This window comes from Nyctereutes procyonoides, unplaced genomic scaffold (assembly GCF_905146905.1).
Source record: "Nyctereutes procyonoides isolate TBG_1078 unplaced genomic scaffold, NYPRO_anot_genome, whole genome shotgun sequence".
In the NCBI taxonomy this organism is placed as follows: domain Eukaryota; kingdom Metazoa; phylum Chordata; class Mammalia; order Carnivora; family Canidae; genus Nyctereutes; species Nyctereutes procyonoides.
Window position 1 is genome coordinate 24,341,476 of NW_026575134.1, and position 11,592 is coordinate 24,353,067.

At 37.7% G+C, this 11,592-nt stretch overlaps 1 long non-coding RNA gene across 1 annotated transcript; it reads left to right on the forward strand.

The window, feature by feature from the left end:
- The first annotated feature begins 5,540 nt into the window (after positions 1-5,540).
- On the forward strand, positions 5,541-11,207 carry LOC129494070 (uncharacterized). Its single transcript, XR_008661295.1, has 3 exons — positions 5,541-5,618; positions 5,998-6,066; positions 10,945-11,207. It is a non-coding gene; the product is annotated as an uncharacterized LOC129494070 (long non-coding RNA).
- Positions 11,208-11,592: the final 385 nt, after the last annotated feature.

The window sequence follows — 11,592 nt, forward strand, 5'->3', positions numbered from 1 at the left end:
TGAGCATGAAGCTTCATGTGGGGCTCCATCTCCACACCCATGAGATCATGACCTGAGCCAAACCAGAGTCTGTCACCCAACCAACTGAACCACCCAGGCACCCCTAAATGATACACATTTCTTTTTCCTTTAAAGTTTTATTTATTTTAGTGAGACAGCAAGAGTGTATGCACATGAGTGGGGGGATGGACAGAGGGAGAAGGAGGAGAAAATCTCATGCAGGCTCCCCACTGTGTGTGGAGCTCATCCAGAACCCTGAGATCATGATAGAGCAGAAACCAAGAGTCAGAGGCCTAACGAGCTGAGCCATTCAGGCACCCGAATGATACACATTTCTTATGACAGAAGCTTATTGCCCATCTGTCATGTGTGCTCAATTATGGGACATAATAAGGAAAATATATTTTATATAAAGTATATATTTCAAAGGGGATAAATAATTTTAAAAGATTTTTTTAAAGATTTTATTTATTCATGAGAGACACAGAGAGAGGCAGAGACACAGGCAGAGGGAGAAGCAGGTTCTCAGCAGGGAGCCCGATGTGGGACTCGATCCCCTGGGATCATGACCTGAGCCAAAAGCAGACGCTCAATTCCTGAGCCACCCACGTGCCCCTAAAAAGGTTTCTTAATAAAAGTGGTGATAATTAAGAAATGAACAGATGTGTCTTCCATCCAGAGAATGTAGTCTCTTTGTTCTATGATACCCAAGGAGTTTCTGTCCAAGAAAACACTTCTCTTTGGAACTTGGGTAACTAACTCTCTCCCTCTCTCTCCCTTTTAAGTTTTAATTTATTTATTCATGAGAGACACACAGAGAGAGGCAGAGACACAGGCAGAGGGAGAAGCAGGCTCCCTGTGAGGAGCCGGATGTGGGACTCCATCCCAGGACCCCGGGACTACAACCGGAGCCAAAGGCAGACATTCAACCACTGAGCCCCCCAGGCATCCCCCAACTAACTCTCTTTTACTTAGCTATCAATTCTGAAATGCTGAATTTATGTCTTGTTGTTTTGAATTTGTCTCTAGTTTTTACCATTTGGGCTGCTTGTTCCAGAAGAGCCCCAGTATTGTCTCTGTCTTATCTCATCATGCTAGTATCCCCTTAATCTTAAATTTCCAGGCCACAGTTCTCCAGTTTGTTAAAGATCCTGCCAAAATTAGTCTCCTTCACCTTTAATATACATAACACCATTATCAATTTTTACCCAACCTTAGTATATACTCTGACCTGGGTTTACTAACACCATGATTAAGAAATGAAAACACGGAGGCCTGGGTGGCTAAGCCAGTTAAGCATCTGCCTTAGCCTCAGATCATGATCCCGGGTTCCTGGGATCCAGCCCCATGTAGGGCTCCCTGCTCAGCGGTTGCCTGCTTCTCCTTCTGCTCTTCCCCACTGCTCCCACTGGCTCTCTCTTGAGCTTTTTCTCTCTCTCAAATAAATAAAATCTTTGAAAAGAGAAAAAAAGAAATGAAAACAAACTCAAAAGAACTGAGGTATCAGGAGCAATGTGCTAAAGGAATAGCCACGATGGACCTGAGGTCTCAGGATTAGATTGTTTCTAGACTATGAATCAAATGTTCATTTGTTTTCTCAGTATTTTAGTGTTGAGTATACATAGAGATATAGCAAACACAAGCACGGATGTTTCGTATTTAACAAGCTTGTAAAATAGTGAGAAAGACATAAATGGGCACTTGGTGAATACTGAAAAATAGATTTCAAGAGGGGGAATTTTGAGTTCAGTTTGAGAACTGTTGAGTAAGAATAATTAGAAGATGTTCCAGAAGATGAAGTGATTCATAAATACTGAACACCAGGGAGTAATTGGATTGGAGATATGGAGTCATTCACCCATGTGTGTAGTAGTTTAAATAATCAGAATGTATGAAATCACTCAGTAATGATTTATAAAGTGAAAAAAGGCAACAATACAGAACTCTAATAAAAATGTAATATTTTATTGAATTGAGCTACCTGTAGATATTTTGATCCATTCATGAATCAAATATGGCTATTTTCATGTTTCATTCTGTTCGAGTTCTTTATCCTATTGATAACTTAATGTAGAGATTTATAGAATAGCCATATATTTGCTTTTCTCAGATTTTGCTTCCATTTAATTTTTCTAATTCACAGGACTGAGGAAATCCAGAAGCTGGAGAATGTCCTAAGTTACTGTCATAAAGAAGGTTAATTGAACTAAAATTCACCAAGTACTCCCCCATTTATCATTATTTTATCATTTGATTATTATTCCAGTCACCTTAATCTTTTTTTGAGTTTTTTAAAGTTTTAATTTAAATTCCAGTTAGTTAACATAGAGTATAATATTAGTTTTAGGTGAACAGTATATTATTTCAACACTTTCATGCATCACCCGTTCTCATCACAACCACTGCTCTCCTTATTCCCCATCACCTATTTCCTCCATCCCTCTACCCATATCCCCTCTGGTAACCATCAGTTTGTTCTCTATGGTTAAGAGTCTATTTCTTGGTCGGCCTCCCTCTCTCTTTTCAAGCCCCTTAATCTTTTAATAATTGAAAAATATAGGTCTTGACTGACAAATTTAACCAATGTGGAAAACAATCAACATGATATTTCAATGATTAGTATTTTTCAGACAGTTTCTGTCAAAGTCAGATTACTAAAAGTCAATAAAGTAGGCTTTATAGGGTCAACTGGGTGGCTCAGTTGGTTATGCATCTGCCTTCAGCTCAGGTCCTGATCCCAGGGTCTTGCTTCTCCCTCTCCTCTGCGTCTCCCCGTGCTTGTGCTCTGTCTCTGGCTCTCTCTCTTTCAAATATATAAAATCTAAAAAACCTGAGGCTTTATAACATAATTTTCTTCCTATGTTTGTTCTTTTTTTTTTTAAGATTTTATTTATTTATTCATGATAGTCACACAGAGAGAGACAGAGAGGCAGAGACACAGGCAGAGGGAGAAGCAGGCTCCATGCAGGGAGACCGACGTGGGATTCGATCCCGGGTCTCCAGGATCGCGCCCCGGGCCAAAGGCAGGTGCCAAACGGCTGCGCCACCCAGGGATCCCCACTATGTTTGTTCTACATGAGGACACCTATTATGTTAATCTGAGTAATATCATCGTCAAGTTTCTACTAGATTTATGAAAAACTGACTTCTAAAGAGAATCAGGAGTTATTTTTTTTTTTTTTGAGTGTAAGTCAGTGTTATTTCAGATGCTTTCCTCAAGGAACAGCATACTTACTAACAACTTCCCAATATTTGTGACATTTACACTAAGTAGTATATCTCTGCAGGGCTCTTGCAAAAGAAAATAGCAGAGCTCTGATTATGAGCTAAACTCCTTTTCGTGATGATGGTGACTACAGGAACTAATATTAGCTGTTTTATTGGTGGCACTTGCCACCAATAAATAGGATCCCTGTAATCCTATTTAAATCTTAGCTCAGGGCAGCCCGGGTGGTCAGCGGTTTATCGTCTGCCTTCCACCCAGGGTGTGACCCCGGGGTCCTCCCTGCAGGGAGCCTGCTTCTCCCTCTGCCTGTGTCACTGTGTCTCTCATGAATAAATAAATAAAATCTTTTAAAAATATATAAATAAATCTCAGCTCAAGTCACAACGAGCATTGTCTCAATAAAAACAACAAAACCTCAGAATTTTGTGATATTTCAATTTATCATGTCTACTTAATCAGCTTCCCATAGCTGCTCTGGGCTCCATCCTCTCACTAGCATCAAACATACTCAGTATGTTTGTTCCACAAGATGTGGAAACTAAGACTCAAAGTCCTATAGATGGTGATTATATAATATCTTCAGTAATAGATAAAATTCTAATTTCATATTTATAAAATGTGGAAACAGTGTGAAGAAGGTGGTGGTTATCCATCCAACTGTTAGGTCATCCCTGGCCCCATAGCGTTTCTGTCTGGGAGCTGACTTAACTACGTATGTAAAAATATGTTATTTGAAGTTTTCAACTTGTCTGTTTACTCTTTGTCTTGGTTGTCTGCAATATCTTCGAGTCCCAGTGCTTCACATGATCAGTCTATCTCATGAAAACAAAGTATAATTAGCTTTAGGTGTTACCTGCCCTTTTATTTTTAAATTTTTTAAAAAAGATTTATTTATTCAGGAGAGACACCTAGAGAGAGGCAGAGACACAGGCAGAGGGAGAAGCAGGCTCCTCGCAGGGAGCCCGATGTGGGACTTGATCCCAGGACCCCGGGGTCATGCCCTGAGCCGAAGGCAGATGTCCAACCACCAGCCACGGGGGGCCCCCTGCCCTTATATTTTTTTGATAGTTGAGAATAAAGTATCTCAAATATCTGAAGACAACTTTCCAATTACAAATATGAAGCCTGGTACATTGAGCTCCATTCCTGGCATTCACATTTTGTTTAGAAAAAAACAGACCCGAAACTCTTAGTGACTCTGTGCATGATATTTGGACTGTCTGGATTCTTTGCTTAGAACATGACAAATTACCCATCAGAAACTCAAGAAAGTCACACAGCTGTTTCTTTTTTGTATTCCACTCCACCCATGGGTCATCGGCCTGATATTGAAGCATTATACTCAGATGTTGCTTTTTTTGTTATTTTTCCATTTGATAAGGGGATAATCCTATGTGAGCAACAAATTATAAAGAATACGAGAATGAACTGCGAAGTTGAAAAAGAAATACAGGACGAAGTGGTTGTGATACAAATACTTAATTTTGTTATTCATTGCAATAGTAAGCACAAATTTTAATCTCTTCAAAATATGAAGAATGATTTTATACATCTCAGCCAAGATTTCTGTTGTAAATTGATAAAATGATTCTGGGAAGGGGGAATTGGAGTGCATGTCTCCAAATTTCCTGCCTGTAGAATTAGCTACTGCTTCACAAGCTCTCTGCAGACTAAATATTATATTGGGGAGTGTGTCATCCCACATTAAGCCTGTTGCAAAACTTTTGCTAGTTCAGTGCTTAAGTGTCAGTGAATTACTTGGCAAGAATGAATGGGAGTAGGGGAAGGGTCACATAATATCGAGGGTTTAAATATTTTTCCATCAGTCCTCTGAGAAAACAAAACAATGCAAATGGTGCCCCTTCCTATTATGAACATCCTGCTCAAAAAAAATAGCAAGACTTCCTTTTTCCTTTGATTTAGAAGGGTACCTTTCTTTACAAAGGTACTTCTTCCTATGGTCACAGGAAGAAAAACTAGTGGGGGGAAAGCAGAGAAAGAGAGAGGGAGAGAAAAGCCCTCAAGGAGTGATACAATGCCTACCTAAAGACAGCTTCTTTAATGAGGAAAGATGGGTTGAAAGGAGTCTTGCATGAGTCTGAATTACAAGGTGTGGTTGGAACGAGTCCTTCCCCGACTGCTTTTGTTTTATGCACCACCTGTCTCTGAAAGATGTGATTTCCACCCACGGAGTTCGCTTTGCCTCTGTGAGTTAATAATTTCCCAGGACTCCAAACTTCAAAAACTTCCTAGACAGGTTTTCATATCTTTAGAACTCGACTTTGTAGTACAGGAATCTATTAGTCGAATCAATAGATAACATAAAGTTACCTGTCTGAAGGTGCAGTAGCTTTTCCAAGTGACAAATTTCCCCGTCTTCCTATATACCAAGGTGAGCACACAATTTTATCATTCAAACTGGGATACTTTTGAGAATTTAATAATTACAAGGCCAAGAGGCTATAGAGGGATTTTTCTAAAATCCTGAATATCTAGGGTTTCCCATAAATGCTTTTTATGGGAAGAACCTGTTTTAGTTTTTTTGCTTTAACTGCTGGACACCTGTGACCGTTGCCACGTGCAACCACTCCTGGTTGCCCACACTTGCCATGCTTTGGCGTCACGATGCCTTGATCAGTGTTGGGCCCTCCTCTATTTTCTGAATAAGATAAACTTCCGGTTAGAGTTTCTCAGTTACCTTTTGATATTAAATTTTTGTAATGCTGTAATAGCACAGAATATTTTCCTTTCAATGTTTTGGAATTTTCCAGGAAAGACTGGCTGTGGAATCGTCTTTCTGCTTATCTCCAGGACCAACACCTAGAACCTCTTCATTAAAGGTAGATAGTGGGCAGGGTGAAAAAATAAAAACAGGGACAAAAATCAAGGAAAGCATTTCATACCATATCTGTTAAAAACAAGTTTTCTTTATTATTATTATTAATAATATTATTATTATTCTTTAATAATATTCTATTATTGATTATATTATATCTTGAAAATCCCAATCTAATGTTAATGAGTATAAAACTTAAAATAGCCAATTACTTACAGCTTGTTTGCCTACTGTTGATGTAATTTTTTCATTGTTTTGTGGCTTTTATTATTGCTGACAAGAAGCTTACTGTCAGTATAACCTGAGCAGCTATCCTTTCTGTTTGGTAGCTTTTTATAGTTTTGATTTTAAATCTTTATTTGGAAATATAACGTACATTAAGAAAAGAAGCAGGGCACCTGGGTGGCTCAGTGGTTGAGCATCTACCTGCAGCTAAGGGCCAAGCCCAGGATCCAGGATCCAGGATCAAGTCCTGTCGGGCTCCCTGCATGAAGCCTGTGTCTCCCTCTGCCTGTGTCTCTGCTTCTTTCTCTGTGTCTCTCATGAATAAATAAATAAAACCTTTAAAAAAAGAAAAAAGAAAACAAGCAAAACTTAAATAGCTCAGTAAAATTAGCACAAATCAAAAACCCACATGACCACCACCTATGGAGTTGTGCCTGCAGGAGCCCTACTCCTGCTGCATCCAACTACCCTCACCAAAGGAACAAACTTTATGAATTTGACTGTGATAGTATCATGCTTTTCTTTCACTGGACACCAAAGTGTGGGCCCCTACGAAGTTTAGTTTTGTCTTGTTTTTGAAATTATCTAAATGGAACCATGTAGTAAATACTATATTTCAAATGGCTTCCTTCACTTAATGTTGAGTTTGCGAGATTCATCCATGCATCAGTAGATGCTTCCTTGCCCTATAATTTATAGTATCCCATTGTATACTGTTACCAATTTATTCTGCTTTGATATTTAGATTGTTTGAAATTTTTGCTTGTTAAAAATAATGCTATATGATCATTCTTGCACATGCCTCTTACTGCCCGTGGGTCTGTGAGTTGTTGGATATAGTGCTAGCAATCACATTGCTATATCATAGCGGTTTTCTATTTTCATTATTAATAGATAATTTTAAACTTCTTTTTGGAGACGATATTTCAATTGACATTCCCAACAGCAGTGTCGTGGTTTTGCTTTTGCTCCACGTTTACACCAATACTTGATGTTACGACTTTGCTTTATTATAACTCTAATTAGTGATAATAATTCACCGTGGTTAGAAATTTTATTTCATTGATTATTAATGTATTTGGATACCTTTATTTATTAGTCATTTAGGTATTCTGTTTTTTTGAAGCAAATTTTAAAAATACTTCTTGATTAAAAAAAAAAAAAAACTACAGCAAGAGAGAGCACAGGCGTGGGGAGGTACAGAGGGAAAGAGGAAGAGAAAATCCTAAGCAGGATCCATACCCATCATGGAGCCCAAAGTGGAGCTTTATCTCAAGACTCTGAGATCATGACCTGAGCTGAAATTAAGAGTCGAGCGCTTAATGGACTGAGCCACCCAGGCGCCCCCTTCTTGATTTTTTAAATTTTATTTCCCTCTTTCTCTCTCTTTTCTTTAAATCAAGATTTAGTTGTATATATTGTCTTTTGTCATCTATACAACAGATGTCCTCTACTACTTTGTGGCCTATCTTTTCATTATCTTAATGGTTTTTTGGTAAATAATAATGTGCAATTTTAATACAGTCTAGTTTTCAGTACTATCTTATGTATCATGTCATTTTCTTTCCTACTTACCCAAACTTGCTTTATCCCAGTATTGTGAAAACAATGTACTGTTTTACATGTGTGAACATGTACTGTTTTAGTTATAACATTTAAATCTGTGGATCACTTAAAAATGCAGTTTGTACATGTTTTGAGGAAGAGTTTGAATGTATTTTCCATATGAATATCCCATTGTCCCATCATCTTACCTTTTGCTTCTTCATGAGTGTCAGTTATTCTTGGCTCTTTGTTTTTCAATGTTAATTTTAGAATTATTTTTTAAATTGGCATGCAAACATACAAGCACTCTTAATGGTATATTTATCAGTTTAAAGAGAAATGAGATCTTTATAAATTTCATGTTTCCATTCCATGAATATAACCTATTCATTTAAGTATTCTTTAATTTCTCTCAGTATTTTATATTTTTCTGCCAGTGATATTGTGTATCTTCTATTAGATGAATTCTAGATTTTGATATTTGTAATGTATAAATGGTATAGTTTTCAAATTAATTTTCTGTTTTATGTTGGTGTAAAAATACATGTGATTCTTGAATGTTAACCACTTTGCGAAATTATTGCTTATTCTAATTCTATACCTGTTATTATTGTGGACTTTCTATCAACACATTCTTATTATCTGTGAGCAAATTATAGATTTAAAATGTCATCTCTAAAAAAATCTCACGTATTTAGTTCATTTTCTTTCAGTAATGTGTAAATTAGAACTATCAGTACTGAATTGAATTAAAATGGTTTTAGTGGACATTTTTGTCTCATTCTTGACCTAAATGGAAAGCTTTCAACACTTGACCATTATGCATGATGTTGATGAAGGTTTTTTTTTTTTTTAATAGTTATCAGATTATCATTTCTTTCCATTTCCAACCCTAGTTTCTGAGAACTTATAGCAGGGATTTATACAATTACTTCAAATGTTTTTCTTGCATCTGCTGAGATCATCATAAGATACTCCTACCTGTCCGTTTACCTCTCTGTGCCCAGCAGGAAAGAAAGAGCAAAAAGTAGGGTTAAGAATATCCAACAAGAGGGGATCCCTGGGTGGCTCAGCGGCTCAGCGGTTTAGCGCCTGCCTTTGGCCCAGGGCGTGATCCTAGAGTCCCGGGATGGAGTCCCGCGTCAGGCTCCCGGCGTGGAGCCTGCTTCTCCCTCCTCCTGTGTCTCTGCCTCTCTCTCTCTCTCTCTCTCTCCGTCTATCATAAATAAATAAATAAGTCTAAAAAAAAAAGAATATCCAACAAGAATTGTCAGAGCCCCTCAGAACTGGTTGTAGCAGGGAAAGCTCTGTGCACGACAGCAGAAGAGTAGAGAGATACCTCACTTCGGTGAGATACAGAGGAATAGGAGACCCCTGCAATCGAAGCTCCGATTTGGGGTTGCAACATGCACAGGGGCAGATGGACGACGCAATGGGGAGAGAACTGCAAGAAGAGGTGTCCGGTACCACTGTTTACTACCTTCTTTGGCCAGTGTCTCCCATTGACTAGACAAACCGGGTAGCAACTGAAACTTATTGACAAGCCAAGGCACAAAGGCAGAGGGAGCAGACAACTGTCCCAGAGGGGCTGATGGGAACATCAGAACAGATCCAATAGCTTGGTGAGCGGCCTGGGTTCATTTGAAGTCACGTTGAGTTCCCAGCATCAACGTAACTTGGCTGTGATTTTTTTGCTCCTTTACTACATTGCTGATTTTGGCTTGGGAATATTCCACTTAGAATATTTACGAATATGATTGTAAGAGAGGTTTTTATGAGGGAAGAGTTTGTCAAGTTTTAGAATTGAAATTACTCTGGCCATATAGAATGAGATGTATAGGGTTTCTTCCCTTTCAACTGTCTGAAAAATTTTGGAATTATTGTTAGAATTCTTTCTTCAAGAGTTTGATGTAATTATCAGCTTATGTCATCAGAGCCAAAAGAATTCTTTGAAAGTTTCCTGATTATATATACAATTAATTATTAGTAAAGAGATCTGTTCAGGTTTTCTATGTTTTTCTTAAATCAGATTGGTTATCTTTCTCTAGATATTAGTTTATTTCATCAAGCTTTTTCTTTGTTCTTGATAATTAAGTTCATGAGATCTTCTTTTTTTTTTTTAATTTTTATTTATTTATGATAGAGAGAGAGAGAGAGAGAGGCAGAGACACAGGCAGAGGGAGAAGCAGGCTCCATGCACTGGGAGCCCGACGTGGGATTCGATCCCGGGTCTCCAGGATCGCGCCCTGGGCCAAAGGCAGGCGCCAAACCGCTGCGCCACCCAGGGATCCCCATGAGATCTTCTTACTTTCTTTTAGTGTTTGTCAAATAAGCCACAAACCACTCTTTTTTATTCTTGATGTTGGTCATCTAAGCATGCATGCTCGCTCTTTCTCTCACCTCCCTTTTTTATGATAATGGGTATATAAATTTTATTAGTCTTTGTGTAGAACCTCATTTTGGTTTTGTTGATCCACTTATAGATCTTTTTTCTATTTTACAAATTCGTGTGCTAATTGTTTCCTTTTATATTTTTTCTCTCAATATTTTAATTCTTTTACTCAGTAGAGATACTTAGGTCAATGATTTTCAGCATTTCTTTTGTTAAAAAATATATTTTTATATGATAAACCCCCTAATCTTGATTTTAGGTACATCCTAAAAAATTTATTTGTTGTTGTTTTTTAAGATTTATTTGTGTATTCATGAGAGACGCAGAGAGAGGCAGAGGCATAGGCAGAGGGAGAAGCAGGCTCACCACAGGGAGCCTGATGCAGGACTGGAGGACCCTGGGATTACCACCTGAGCCAAAGGCACATGCTCAACCACTGAGTCACCTGGTGCCCCCCAAATCTGTTATTTGTATTCTCATTTTTATTCAGTTAAAAGTATTCCAATTTTTATTATGATCTCTACTTTATGCATGGGTTATTTTGAATTTATGATCTTAATTTCTAAATAAATGAGAACTCTCCAGTTTTATTTCTTGCTAAATCATTTTCTTTATAAGTTGAATACTATGTTATTTGTTGAGACTTTGCCATCGTCTGAATTTTGTGTTCCCTGAAAATTCATGTGTTGAAATCTTAATGTCCAATGTTATCATATTTAGAAGTGAGGCCTTTGGAATGTGCTTAGCTCATGAAGATGGAGCCCTTATGAAGTCAGCCACGAGGAAGAGGGCACTCTGATCTTGCATTTGACTCTACTGGCCCCGTGATCTCGTACTTCTAGCCTCCAGAGCTGTGAGAAAGAAGTTTTTGTTGTTTAGAAGCCATCCAGTCTGTGGGATTTTGTTACAGCAGTCCTAACAGACCAGAACAGGCTTGCTTTAAGTGCAGCACATGGTCAGTTTTGGTAAATTTTCCATGTGCATTCGAAAATAACATGTATTGGTAGTTTTGAAATGTTTTTTTACATGTGTTTATTAGGTCTAAATTGGCTGATCCTGATTATGCTATTAAAGTCCTTCTGCTTCTTTTATTTCTACCTGAATGCTCTATTATATACCGAAAGAATTGTTATCCCATAATGAAATTTTCTTTTTTCTGTAATTTAGAATTTAGAAAATTTTAGAATATGTCATTGGGTAAATATTGATGTTTATCATCTTGGTGAATTGATCCTTTTTATGATAATGAAATATATTTCTTAAAAAAACAAGAAAGAAATCTATTTCTTTATCACTAACTGCTATCTCCCTTAAGACTTCCTCAGGAATCAATAAAATTGTATTAACTTTTCTTTAGAATTTGTCTAA